The following is a 14,869-nucleotide window of genomic DNA, read 5'->3' as shown; positions in this document are numbered from 1 at the left end:
CAATCTAACTTCACGGCCAACATCATTTTAAATGGAAAAAAAAATTGAAAACATTTCCTCTGAAAACTGGAACATGACAAAGAGGCCCTTGTTCACCACTTGTACTCAACATAAACCTTGAAACTGTAGCCAGGGCAATTGATAGAAGAAGAAAAAATAAAGGCATACGAATAGAAAAAGAATAACTAAAACTATCACTATTTGCTGATGAGATGATACTATATTTAGAAGATCAAAAAAATAAAAATAAAAATAAAAATAAAAATCCACCAGAAAATATCTAGAACTAATAAGTGAATTCAGCAAAGCATCACAATGCCAAACCTTAAACTATATTACAGAGTAATAGTAACAAAAACAGCATGATACTGGCATCAAAACAGACACGTAGTCCAATGGTACAGAATAGATGACACAGACAAACCCACATGAATATAATTATCTCATACTAGTAAAATATGGCAAAAACATTTATTGTGGATAAGATAGCCAAACTGGAAATCCATATGGAGGAAAATGAAATTAATACCCTGTCTCTCATCCTGCACAAAACTCAACTCAAAATGGATCAAAGACTTAGCACTAGAACAGAGACCCTGCCCATAATAGAAGAAAAAGTAGGCCCAAATCTTCATGATATCAGCTTAGGACATGACTTCCTTAACAAGACTCCTAAAGCACAATAAATGAAATCAAGAATCAATAAATGAGATAGATTCAAACTGAAATGCTTCTTCTCAGCGAAGGAAACAATCAATAATGTGAAGAGAAAGCCTACAGAAAGGGAGAAAAATCTTTACCACATATACCTCAGATAGAGCACTAATCTCCAGGATGTATAAAAACTCAAAAAACTCAATACCAAAAAAATGAATAACCTAATCAATAAATGGGGTAAGGAACTGAGCAGACACTTCACAGAAGAAAGAGAATTAATTGATCTATAAATATATGAAAAAAATGTTCAACATCTCTAGTAATTAGAGAAATGCAAATCAAAATGACTCTAAGATTTTATCTCACTCCTATCAGAATGGCAGTTATTAAAAATAGAAGGAATAATAAATGCTAGCAAGGATTTGGGGGAAAAGATACATTCATACATTGTTGGTGGGACTGCAAATTGGTGCAATTACTCTGGAAACAGTGTGATTGTTTTCTGAAGATTGAGATTCTTCAGGAAATTTGGAATGGATCCACCATTTGACCGAGCTATCCCACTTCTTGGTTTATATGATTTAAAATCAGCATACTACATACAGTGACACAGCCACATCAATATTTTAGCAGCTCAACTCATAATATTTAAACTATAGAACCAACCTAGATGCCCTTTAACAGAAGAAAGAATACAGAAAATACTGATGTTATTCACAATAAGGGCAGGGGCTAGGGAAGAATAGAGGTACTTTGGATTAGGCAGAGAGGAGTGAATAGAAGCTAGATTTGGGCATTTTCAGTGGACTTTTCACAAGCCACTGCTTTAATCTGACAGATCACCTAATGTCCAATTATCCAACAAATGATGAGAAATTTCCTCACCTGCAAAACTTATTTATAGAAGAAAACACTTTTGTGGCTCTTGTCTGACCCATGTCTAGTTTAATATTATCTTACCATTGTTGGTGCTCAGAGATTGTCTATGTTTTTCCAGCTATTCCAGGAAGTTCAAGCATAGGACAGTCCTGGTTTTACAAGTTCAAGGCACAAATTTAGTATGCCACTGTGATAAGAAAAAAGTTCAAAGATTTTTACTCTAAAGTTACCCCAGGGTGACTTAAAGGCAGAAATTAAGAGTCAGGAAAAAGAAGAAAGAGAATAGGGTGCATATCATGTTAAGATTTTAGGCAAAAGCCAAAATGATCCTTTTAATTTTAGTAGTGGGAAAACAGGGGGCCTAATCTACTTCTAGTCTGTGCCTTTTCTTCTCATTCTCTCGACAGTACCTTTCGTAGAGCAGAAATGTTTAATTTTAATTAGACCCTGCTTATTGATTACTTCTGTCACAGAGCATGTATCCATTGTTTTATCAACAAAGTCATTGCTAAACCAAATGTCTTTTAAGTCCTTTTTAAAGGTAATTTCTAGGAGTTTTATATTTTGTTTTCTTTATGTTTAAGTTTGTGATCCATTTTGAGATAATTTTTGTGAAGATTTGTGGGTTTTTAAATTTTTATTCTTTTTTTTTTGGTGTTTGTTGGTTTGTTGCTTGTGGATGTCCAGTTCATCCAGCAAAATTTGTTTTAAAAAAAGAAAGGAAAAAAAAAAAAACTGTCTTTGCTCCATTATATTGAATTGTGCCTTTGTCAAAGACCAAATAAATATATTTATGTGGATCTATTTCTGGTATCTATTCTGTTCTTGATATATTCATATATTCTTTTGCCTGTATCATACTGTCTTGATTAATATAGTTTCACAATAATTCTTAAAAGTCAGTTAGTAGTCCTCCAACTTTATTCTTCTCCTTCACTGTTGTGTTAGCTAGTATTTTAATCAGTATTTTTGCTGGTGTGACCCCCAAAAAACAATTAAAAAGAAAAAAAAAAACTTTTTTTTTGGGGGGGTGGGTGGGATAGACTCATGGTTACAGAGGTCTCAGTCTCTAGATGGCTGAATCCATTCCTTGGGGCCTGAGATGAGGCAGAATATCCTGGCAGAAGTGTGTGGCAGAGAAAAGCAGCTGGAGACATATCATCAGGAAGCAGAGAGATCAAGAAAGCTCTGCTCAACACAGATAAAATACAAACCCCAAAGGCATGCCCCAAGGAACCCACCTCCTCTAGACACACACAACCTGCCAACGATTACTACCCAGTTAATCCCTGTTAGGTGATGAATCCGATAATTCTATTGAACCTATTGTAACCCTTTTGTTTCACATGTGAGCTTTTGGAGTCACCTAATATTTAAACTGTAAGTGTTATTCTTTGTTTTTTAACTTTGCAAATGCATTTTAGAACCAGCTTGACAATAACTTGCTGAAATTTTTATTGAAATTGCATTTGGTCAAGTTGAGAATAACTGAATCTTGACAAATGGTTTTCCTATCCATAAACACAAATTTTTTCTCAATTTATTTAGTTATCATTTGATTTCTTCAATCAGAATAAAAAAATCTTTATGGATATATTATATTTTATTAGATTTATACCTATTTCATTTTAGAGATTCTATGCAAACATTGTATTTTTAAATTTAAATTCCACTTCTTCATTGCTTGCATATATGTGATAACTTTTGTGTGTTAACTTTATGCCCTACAACATTGATATAATAATTTATTAATCCAGGAGTTTGGGGTTGAATCTTTCTGGTTCTCTATGCAAAAGATCCTGTCATCTGTAAACAGTCTTACTTCTTTACAATTGGCATAGGTACTTACTTAGTACCTTTACCTAACATCATTGAACTATTCTACCATAAATAAATCAAAGGTACTAAGTACCACTTTCCCTCATTTTTCAATAAGATTTTAACTTTTCTTTGATTCAGAACAGCATAATTTATATTTTTTATAGAAAATTATTTTGTATTGTTTTGGCTGCTAAAGTATAGGTCACATTTTATATTCTCAGGCTTTTGCATTAGCAAACATGGGTTTGTCTTAGCACAATAAAATACTTAATTTTTTTAAATGTTAGTAAATTAATGGTTTTGTCCTCAGCTTAAGAAAAAGATCAGTAAATTTAATTGTATTTTAAATATATTCACTTCTATAAAGTTTTGTACCTTCTCAAAGCAATAAAATGATCATACTGCCCAAAGAAGCCTGATTAGACTTGAGGACTGATTAGACCTTAATGCCACCTGCTGGTGCTCCCCTCAGAGAATGCTGCAGAACTTGTGTCCTGGGAGTGCATGAAACTGGTCAAATAGAAAAATAGACTGTATCCTGGGAGTACATGAAACTGGTCAAATAGACTTACTTACAGTAAGTCCTAATCCATCCCACCTCATACTTGTAGAAGGGAAACACTCTTATATCAAACATCTTCAATTTTGGGCCACTCCAAGTGGCAGCTTAGAAAGCAACACAAAACCAGGAAGGGGTTAAAAACCTCATCCCTTGCTCTCTTTATTAGTACAAAATTAAAGAAGAATCGGAAAGAAAAACTGTGTGACATAGACAATGACCATCCATTTTGTTCAACTATTTTTATCACCTTGATAGGGAAGTTTCCTTCAGTCTTCATTAAGATTTGGGATTTATTTTTTTTAATTTTATCTTTTATTTATTCTCTCTGTGTGTATGTGTGTGTGCATGTGTGCATGCTTGCCAATAAGATAGTTACCACTGTGGATAATACAGTTTACATCTGTGATTTCCTTTTAAGCCAGAGCTAGTTCATGGTTATTGTTTTCATTAATAACAATTGCTGAGTACACAATTCCTCTTTTGGGGTAGCAGTTAATGTTGAAGACATCATAGAAGGATCTGGGTATTTGCTTTAACATAGTTGTTTGTAATGGTTGTTATTGTTTATTTTACACCCATTCTTGAGGTGCTGAGAACATACAGGGACACTAAAAGATATAGGTTAGATATTCTGCTGCTAAACTAAATATTCCCCGATATTTCTCCAAGTCAAAGAATTGGGGAGACAAAAGCACTAAACCAACATAAAGGACCCAAGGAGGAACAATAAGAGAGGGAACTCAGGTCCCACCCCTTGGCACTTTACACATACATCAAAAACAGAAAGAAGTATGAAAACAAATAAGATAATTACACATAAAAGGACAAATGAGGAAGAAAAAAGTAGAGGAATACACCTCATTTGATGCACAAGAGCAAGATCTCTGAAAACATGAAAGAACGGGCAAACAAATCTTCCCACAAAATGCACAATCCCCCAACAAATGATCCCACTGATAGTGAGGCAGAAAAAAACCCAAGAAATATTTTAATATACTGGTTGTTAAAATGTTCAGTGAGTTATAAGAAGATCCAACAAAGGAGTTAAGAAAGCAACCATAGGTGATGAAAGACCAGTTTAGTAAAGAAATAAAACTACTGAAAAGAAACAGTGTATAATTATGCAGTACTCCACACTTGTTCCCACACATAACTTCTAATAATAAAAGACACAATCAATTATATTTAAAACTCAATTGGAGGCATCACTAACAGATTATAGTTTGTAAAAAATGGAACCTCTGCCCTTGAAGACAGAATTCAGGCACTGAAGACAGGCTATATAATTTTGAGTAAATGGATCATGGAAAAAAATATTCAACATGACTAGAATATATAAGAACTCTGGAACAACTTTAATAAACAAAACCTGAGAATCATTGGGATAAAATAAAACATGGTGATCTAATCTAAAGACATAAAGAACAAAATTCAGTTTCAAAATCAAGGGGGAAATAAAAATTTCCACAATAAAAATAAACTAAAAGAATTCATGAGCACCAAGATAGCATTACAAAGAATACTCAAAGATAAACTGCACATAGAGGAACTGAGAAACAATTCTTAAAACTCACAAACAGAGGAAGTTTATTAGAATAATCCACTGAATAAGAACCAGGACAGGATAAATTATAGCAAAAAAGCAAAATGGTAGGCAACCACAAACATATATCCATACTAACAATGAATGTTAATTGAGTTCAATTACCCAATTAAAAAAAACCAGATCAGCAGAAATGGTAAAAAAACAAAACCCAACTGTTAGTTTGCTATAAGAGACTCATCTTATAGGCAAAGACATCCACAGGATAAAGGTTAAAGGACAGAAAAAAATAATTCCAGGCACATGATTCAAGAAAATAAACAGAAATAGCTATTCTCATATCTGACAAAGCAGATTTCAAGCAAGAGTTAATCAGAAGAGACAAAGAAGATCACTACATTCTAATAAAGAGAACTATCCAAAAGAAGATATAATAATATTAAACATTTATGCACCAAATGTCAATGCACCCAACTACATGACAAAATACTCCATGACATTAAATCCCACATAGAAACCAACATAATAATACTAGGTTATTTCAATTTATGCTTATTGACAAGCCATCAAAACATAAAATTAATAAAGATAACTCAAACCAAAAAGAGCAGTATAAATCAAATGGACCTAACAAATATCTACACAATATTCCACCCCAAAAGAGCTTAATTTTACTTTCTTATTAGCTGTACATTGGCCTTTTTTTCAAAATAGATCATATATTATAAGTCACAACACAAATCTTAGCAAATTATATATATTATATATATATATATATATATATATATATATATATATATATATATATATATATTCCCATGTGTTATATCAGATCATAAAGGAATGAAGCTAGAAATCAATAGAAAGAAAACAATAAAAACCACATAAACATATGGAGATCAAACAGTACTCTTTTAAATGAAGAATGAATCAAAGAATAAATGAGAATAGAAATCAAGTAATCTTTAGAAATGAATGAAAACAGAGATACAACATGTCCAACATCCTTGGGACAGAATGACAGCAGTTTTAAGAGAAAAAGTAGCAACTTCATTTAAAAAAATGGATATATCGAATAAATAAGTTTATGCTCTACTTCAACCACAGGAAAAAAAGAATAAACTAACCTCCAAACAAGTATTAGACCTTCAAATAATTAAGGTTGGAGCAAAACAATGAAATTGAGAATAAGAGAACAATTCATAGGATCAATGCAACAAGGAGTTGGTTCTTTGAAAAGATAAATAAGATTGTCAAATTCTTAGCTGAATCAACAAAAAGAGGGAAAAATAGCAAGTCAACAAAATCAAAGATGAAAAAGGAGATATCACCACAAACCTTTCCAAAATCCATAAGATTATCAGAACCTATTTTGAAAATATATACTTCATTATACTGGAAAATATAAAAGATGCTGACAAATTTCAGACATATATGACCTCCCCAAATTGAAATACAAAGACATACAAAACCTAAATTGACCAATATAAAGTAATAATATTGAAACAGCAATTAAAAACCCTTCCAAAAAAGAAAATCCCATGATCTGATATATTCTCAGCTGGGTTCTACCAGGCCTTTACACAAGAAATGACACCAGTTTATCTCAAGTTATTTCATAAAATTGAAAGAGAGAGAATGCTCCCAAACATCTTTTATGAAGCTAAAATAACCTTGATATAAAACTATATAAAGACATTAAGGAAAAAAAATACTGCCATCCAATATCCCTAATTAACAAATTAACATAGATGAAAAATTCCTTAATAAAATATTAGAAAACAGCATTCAAAAACATATATATATATATATATATATATATATATATATATATATATATATATATTGCACTACAATCAAGTGGATTTCATTCCAGGAATGCAAGTTTGGTTCAACATATAAAAGTCAAAAATGTAATTCATCACTTAAACATAGTTAAGGACAAAAATCACATGATCATCTCAACAGATGCAAAAAAGCCTCTGATAAAATCTAACTCCTATTTATGTTTAAAAATATTAGAGAAAATAGAGCTTGAAGAAAGTTACCTTGACATTTTAAATGTCATTTATGAAAAACCCAAAGCCAACACCATACTAAATGTAGAAAAACTAAAAGCATATCCTCTGATTTCAGCAACAAGACTGTTCACTCTCACTACTCCTAGTATATACTCCTTGAAATATTAGCCAGAGCAACCAGACAAGAGAAGGAAATCAAAGGGATAAAGCAGGAGAAGAAAAGTCAAACTATCTCTATTTCCTATCAATATATTCCTTTACCTAGAAGATAAAAAATATTCCACCGGAGCTCTTCAAGAGCTTACAAATAAATTAGCAAAGTAGTAGGATGTAAGATCAATACACATAAATCAATATCTTATTTATACTCCAACAGTTATTCAGCCAATAAGAAATCAGAAAGAACACCCCATTCACAATAATCTCAAAAATTAAATACTTTGCAATTAATCTACCCAAGGGGGTAAAATAACTCTACATTGAAAATTACAGAGCACTGAAGAAATTGAAGAAGACCTTAGAAGATAGAAAAACATTTCATATATTTTTTTAGAGAGAGAGAATTTTTAATATTTACTTTTTTAGTTCTTGGTGGACACAACATCTTTGTTTGTATGTGGTGCTGAGGGTTGAACCCTGGCCGCACGCATGCCAGGCGAGCGCGCTACCGCTTGAGCCACATCCCCAGCCTTCATGTTCTTGAATAGGCAGAATTAATATTGTTAAAATGACCCAAATACCAACATAAACATACAAATTTCAATGTAATCCCCATGAAAATACCAATGACATTATTCACAGAATCAGAAAAAATATTAGAATAAAGAGACCCAGAATAGTCAAAGCAATACTAAACAATAAAAGCAAATCTTGAGGTATCATAATACCTGATATGAAAATATACTACACAGCTATAGTAACCAAAATGGCATGAGATCAAAATAGTCTGGAGACCAATGAAATAGAATTGAAGATGCAGAGACAAATCCACACACCTGTTTGATATTTGATAAAGGTGCCAAAAATATATCTTGGAAAATTACAGTCTTTTAACACATGGTGCTGGGAAAGCTGGATAGAGATATGCAGAAAAATGAAATTAGACCTTTATCTCTCAACCTTCACAAAACTTAAATTGAATTGGATTAAGGATTTAGAAATTAGACAGGAACTTTATAATTGCTGGAAGAAGATACAAAGTTGCCACTCCATCATACAGGTGCTGGCATAGACTTCTTTAATAATACCCCAAAGTGCAAGAAATAAAAACAAGAATCAATAACTGGGATGCCATCAAACCAAAAAGCTTCTGCATAGCAAATGAAAAAAATTAAGAGTATGAATAGAGACTCTACAGAATATGAGAAAATATTGGCCAGTTACCCCTCTGATAGGGGATTAATATCCAGAATATACAAATAGCTAAAACAAAGCTTAACTCCAAAAGAATAAAAAAAAACTTGATCAATAAATGGGCAAAGGAACTAAAGAAAAACTTCTCAAAAGAAGAAATATAAATGGCTAACACACACACACACACACACACACACACACACACACACACATATATATATATATATATATATATATATATATATATATATATCAGGGACTTTCAAATCAAAACTACACTAAGATTGCATCTCACTCCAGTCAGAATTACAATGAACAAGCATATGAACAATAAGTGCTGATGAGACTATAAAAAATGAATATTGTACATTATTAGTGAGACTCCAGATTAGTACAAACACCCTGGAAATCAGTTTGGAGATTTTTCAAAGAAATAGGAATAGAACCACCATCTGACCTAGCTATCTCACTCCTTTTTATTTTCCTGAAGACCTAAAATACACATACTACAATGACACAGCCACAGCAACATTTATAGCACCACAACTCACAAAGGCTAAGTTATGGAAACAACCCAGATGTCCATCAGTAGATGAATGAATTAAGAAATTGTGGTGTATATATAAAATGTAGTTCTATTCAGCCAAACAATGAATGAAATTATGGCATTTGCCAGTAAATGAATGGAAGTGGATAACATCGTGCTAAGTGAAATTAGTCAAACTAAGAAACACAAAATTCTAATGTTTTTCCTCATATTCAGAAGCTAGAGTAAAATAAAGAAAATGGGAAGGAAAGGAAAAGACACCATAAAGAATAACCAAATACAAATTAATAAATGATGTAGTTATTATGAAGATTACTATGAAGTTTAACACAGTCCAGAAAAGAGTATGGGAGAGGGGAAGGAGAATTGAAAAGAAAAGAGGGAGATAAAAGGAAGAATCATACACTAAAATCTATTTCCATGCATGTATGAGTTTTTCAGGATAAAACCAACCACTATGTACAGTAACTATAAAACTCTAATAAAAGATAACTTTTAAATAGCATGTCAGCATTAGGATAAAACCAACCACTATGTACAGTAACTATAAAACTCTAATAAAAGATAACTTTTAAATAGCATGTCAGTATTACTTAATAAATATTTATTACTGGAGTGGGGCTATAGTTCATTGGCAGAACACTCTCCTTGCATGTGTGAGGCACTGGGTTTGGTCCTTAGCACCACATAAAAATAAACAAATAAAATAAAGTCATTTTGTACATCTACAACTACAAAAAATTAAAATAAATAATTATCTATTACTAAACTCTTTGATGCAAAATTAGAATCCACAGAATACTTACGATTATACATTAATTCAATTGTAACCATTTTGCAGTGAGATATTCTCCTTCTGGTAACCATATTACATGTATGCTACTTTTTATAGTCATCTCTTAGTTCTTGAATATTCTGTTTGATATTTTGTAGTCTATTTTTTCCTTAATTTTCAGTTTTATAGGTTTATATTAAAATATTCTCAAGGTTACAGTCTTCAGTCCATCATTTCTCGTCTACTACTCAGCCCTGCTACAATACTCTTTATTTGTGTTACATACATGTTACAAAATTAGAAATATTGAAATATAATGATCTTTTCTAAATCATGGAATATTTATCCATGTTCTATAAAGATAAAAAATTAATACTGCAACAAAAAGTGTATGTGTATTTACGTAAAACTATTCTCAGTTAATGATATAAAAGTTTAAAATATGACAGTACACTGCTTTCAATGCAAATACAATCATCTTTCAGAATATTGTATATGTTTTGCCCATTGAAAATATAACTGTGAATGATACCATAATTTCATTATTTCATTCTTCAAGAAAAAAAAAATTAGAGAATTTCTAACCATTTTTTTTCAATTTCCAATAGCCTTCCACAACTACATAGCTTTGAAAATACTCTTTTAATTTTCTGGAATACATTTCTATCACTCACTTTTCTTTTAAACTCATAACTTCTCCAGATTGAGACAATTTGTCATATCCTTCTCATCATATTACACAACTAGAGTTTAATATATACCATGAAATCTTAACACACTGGTTTTATTTGTGTACATGATTTAACATACACACTCTGAGTACTTAGAAGTCAGCAATTATGAATTATTTTGTGATATTCAGACTTATGTGTACAGTGCAAAATATATTAATCATTATTACTAAAAAGAAATTTCATACTTCTGTTAGAATAATAACTGTTAAGAAAAAAAGATTGAACTTAATAGTTACAAAACAGGTAAATAAAAAATCGTAATGATTATTATCAAGACTTCTTTATATTTTCCAATATGTTTATAAAATGAACATAGTGTAGATTTATGGGATGGTGTTTTTAGTCTTTTTTTTTCTCTCTTTGAAGAGAACTGATTTTTTCTTTAAAACCCTGTTTGAAAGTCTATGATATTTCACTTAACCAATCAATCAGAAAGAATGTTAAATGGATTATCATTCCTAGAACATGAAGTTCCAATATATTAAATAATATTTTCCCAAAAATATTAATTTAAGACAGTGTTTCATGCTATAGTTTAAGTGATACTTCTATGTTTATGGTAAAATCATGTTCTCCAACTCACACATTTTAAGATGCTACTAGCAAAACACAATGGAAAATTACTCAGCACTAAGAAATAACAAGATCATCGCATTTGCAGAAAAATAGATGGCATTAGAGCAGATTATGCTAAGTGAAGTTAGCCAATCCCCCAAAAACAAATGCGGAATGTCTTCTCTGATATAAGGGAGGTGACTCAAAATGGGGTAGGGAGGAAGAGAATGAGAAGAAAATTACTTCTAGATAGAGAAGAGAGGTGGGAGGGAAAAGGAGGGAGAAGGGGAATTGCATGGAAGAGGGAAGGAGACCCCCTTCATTATACAGAATACAGGTATGATGATGTGAGGGAAAAAAAAAAGAACAGGGTCACATTAGATTGGGTAGAGAGAAGTGATGGGACGGGAGGGGAAGAGGAGGGGGGAATGGAGGGACAGCAGAATAAAATAGACATTACTATTGCTGGGGGTATATACGTGACTGCATGACCAATGTAGTTCTCCAACCTGTACACTCAGAAAAATGAGAAATTATATCCCATCTGATTCAAATATATGATATGTCAAGATTATTGTACTGGCATGTGTAACTAAGTAAAACAAATAAAAATAATAAATAACACTAACACTAACTAGTATTGGTGAGAATGTAGAGTATTGTGATTCTTATGCACTGTTGGTGGAGAGAGCAAAAATGAAATGATGTAATTACTATGAAGATAATTGTATCAGTTCTTCAAAAAACTAAAAATATTATTTTCGTATGATCCATGTCTGGATATAAACAAACAAACAAACAAACAAAAAACCCCAAATTGAGAGACTGAAACAAATACTTGGAAACTCAGATCCATTAACTGCATTACCCACAACATTCAAAAGATAGAAGCAAACTTCATGTCCATAAAAGTTTCAATAAATAAGCAACATGTGATTTATGCATACAATGGGTTATTAGTTAGCTATAAAATGAATTATTAGGTAGCCATTAAAAGATTATTAAAAGTAAGAAATTCTGTTGTATGTGGGTGAAATTTGAGGACAGAATTGTAAATGAAATAAACCCATCATTCAAAAACAAATATTGCATGACTCCACTTACATGAAGTACCTAAAGTAGTCAAATTCATAGAGACAGAAAGTACAATGATAGTTGCCAAGGGCTAGGAGGAAGGAAAACTAGAATGTTATTGTTTAATGGGCACAGAGTTTCAGATTTGCAAGAAGGAAGATTTCTCTGAATGGATGTTATTAATAACAGAAAAAAATATATTTAATTTTACTGAAGTGTGCACTGAAAAGTTATTAAGATGATAAATTTTATATTATGCATATTTTGGCATAATTTTTTAAAATAAAAATACAATTATCTCCTTTATTATTGCAACATATCTCTTTATCACTTCATTCAAATTTACCCTACCTTTCTGCCCCTCCAGAAGCTCAGTCATCCATCTTTGTTCCAGTCAGGATAATTTAGTTCAATTTTCAGGATGTTTCATAATCTTTATTGTCTGTAATATATCACAGAGCTGATTTCAGGGCTTCAATTTTATTTTATTTTTTTAGAAAAACCATTTCAAATCAATTCCTTTACCTTTTATTGTATTATTCAGTTCTTTGCATAAATGTGACTTTTCTCCAGGAAGTATTAACTGATACTCTCTCTTGTTATATAATTCAGATTGAAAATGTATATTTTTCCACTAACCACACTCTATTGTGATCGTTTCATTGCCTAACTACCCAACTAGAATTTTCACTCCTGCAGATCAGTAAGTCTTTAAAATTGTTCATTATTATGTGTTCATATTCTAGCACAGTGCTTGACCTATTTGTTATACATATCTTGTAGAAAAACTTTCATACATATATACACCAACTTAGTAATATCCCCCATTATTAAATTATTGCCAGAAGCAATTCTTTAACAAACATTTTGTAAATTGTTTAAGATCAATTTTCTTGAAATGAGACTGTTTGAGTTTAAATCTTAACCCCACCATATATACTATTTAAAGTATATGTACTCTTTAATGATTACCCATTTATTCTTCTGCTTCTCTTCATCATCAGTAAAAGGGGATAATTATATTAGTGGCTTCATAAGGATATTTAAAGATTAAGTAATATAAATGAATCATTTAGAACAAAATGATAGACACATGGTACATATTTTTCTTATGTGCTAAACAATAGTGTGGGTATAAATATTCAGATACTGAAGTATTATCTTTTAATTTATGTGAATCTCACAGAGATAATCAAGATACATGAGTAAATCTGATGTAATCAAAATTGCAGTATTATGTAGGTAAATAAGTAGAGTTTTTCTTAAAGTATTTTTAATATTTTACATGACAATAGATGTACATAATGAGGGGAAATAGTGTGGCATTTCAGAACAGGATATAATGTATAATGATAACATCATTTTTTACATGTTTATATATGTGTATATATGTATATATATAAATTATGATCAATAAAAAATAACTGTGGATTTTAAAAGAACTATTAGAGATATTAAATAATCTCCAACACAAATAAATTATTTTTTTTTAGATTGGATATGTCAAGTACCGTGAGTAAGGTGCTCTAGCAGAGAAGGGAGCACAGCAGGATACGAATGGACTAGGACATGAATGGACTAGGACTTCTGGTATTTAGGAAACAGAGTGTTGGATAACTGATGTTATATCAGCATGAAAAATTCAGGCATTCCCCTCTCTTTGACTTTGTGCATGTCAAGTTTGTATTTTTACAAAAAGAAAATAATAATATCTTTTTTAATTATCCTGCCTATCTATGTGTACATTCCATCCCATTTGTTGTTCATTGTTTAAGCATCATCAATACTCATATTGCAATATTCATGCACATTTTGACAAGACTTTCTCAGAATTCAATATTAAGACTGCATCTTAAAATATTTTTCATTAACTTTTTTATTCAAACTTATGCCTTATGTAAAATCAATAACAACAGAATAAGAACCCATACATTTACTGTATTCTAACAATACTGTTTTCCTTTGTGTTAGAACTACACAGGTAATGCATAAAATCCTAATATTTTTCTATATTTTGCTCCTGCTTTAATCGTCTAAATTGCCAGAAACTAGAATTCATCCTTCTCGAAGGTTGCAAATTTATTTGATATGTATTTAATAACGATGATAAGTAAACTGTTTTCATGTATATTTACATATGCAACGAGCTCTAAGGACCACAGAAATTATTATTTATTTAATGAAAATTATATCTCAGCACAGAAAGTCTTTATATTTCTAATAATCAGTACAAGTAAAATTCATATCATCGTGGAAAATATGATGAACAATCATAAAGGTAATTCACACACACACACACACACACACACACACACAAAGAACTAGCAAATAAGCAAATGCAAAACTCA

The sequence above is a fragment of the Marmota monax genome, unplaced genomic scaffold, assembly GCF_021218885.2.
Source record: "Marmota monax isolate L192 unplaced genomic scaffold, Marmota_monax_Labrador192_F-V1.1 WCK01_AAM20220418_F8-fsc00002, whole genome shotgun sequence".
NCBI classification, from domain to species: Eukaryota; Metazoa; Chordata; class Mammalia; order Rodentia; family Sciuridae; genus Marmota; species Marmota monax.
The sequence above is the reverse complement of the archived record's forward strand: the minus strand, read 5'-3'. Positions refer to the sequence as shown.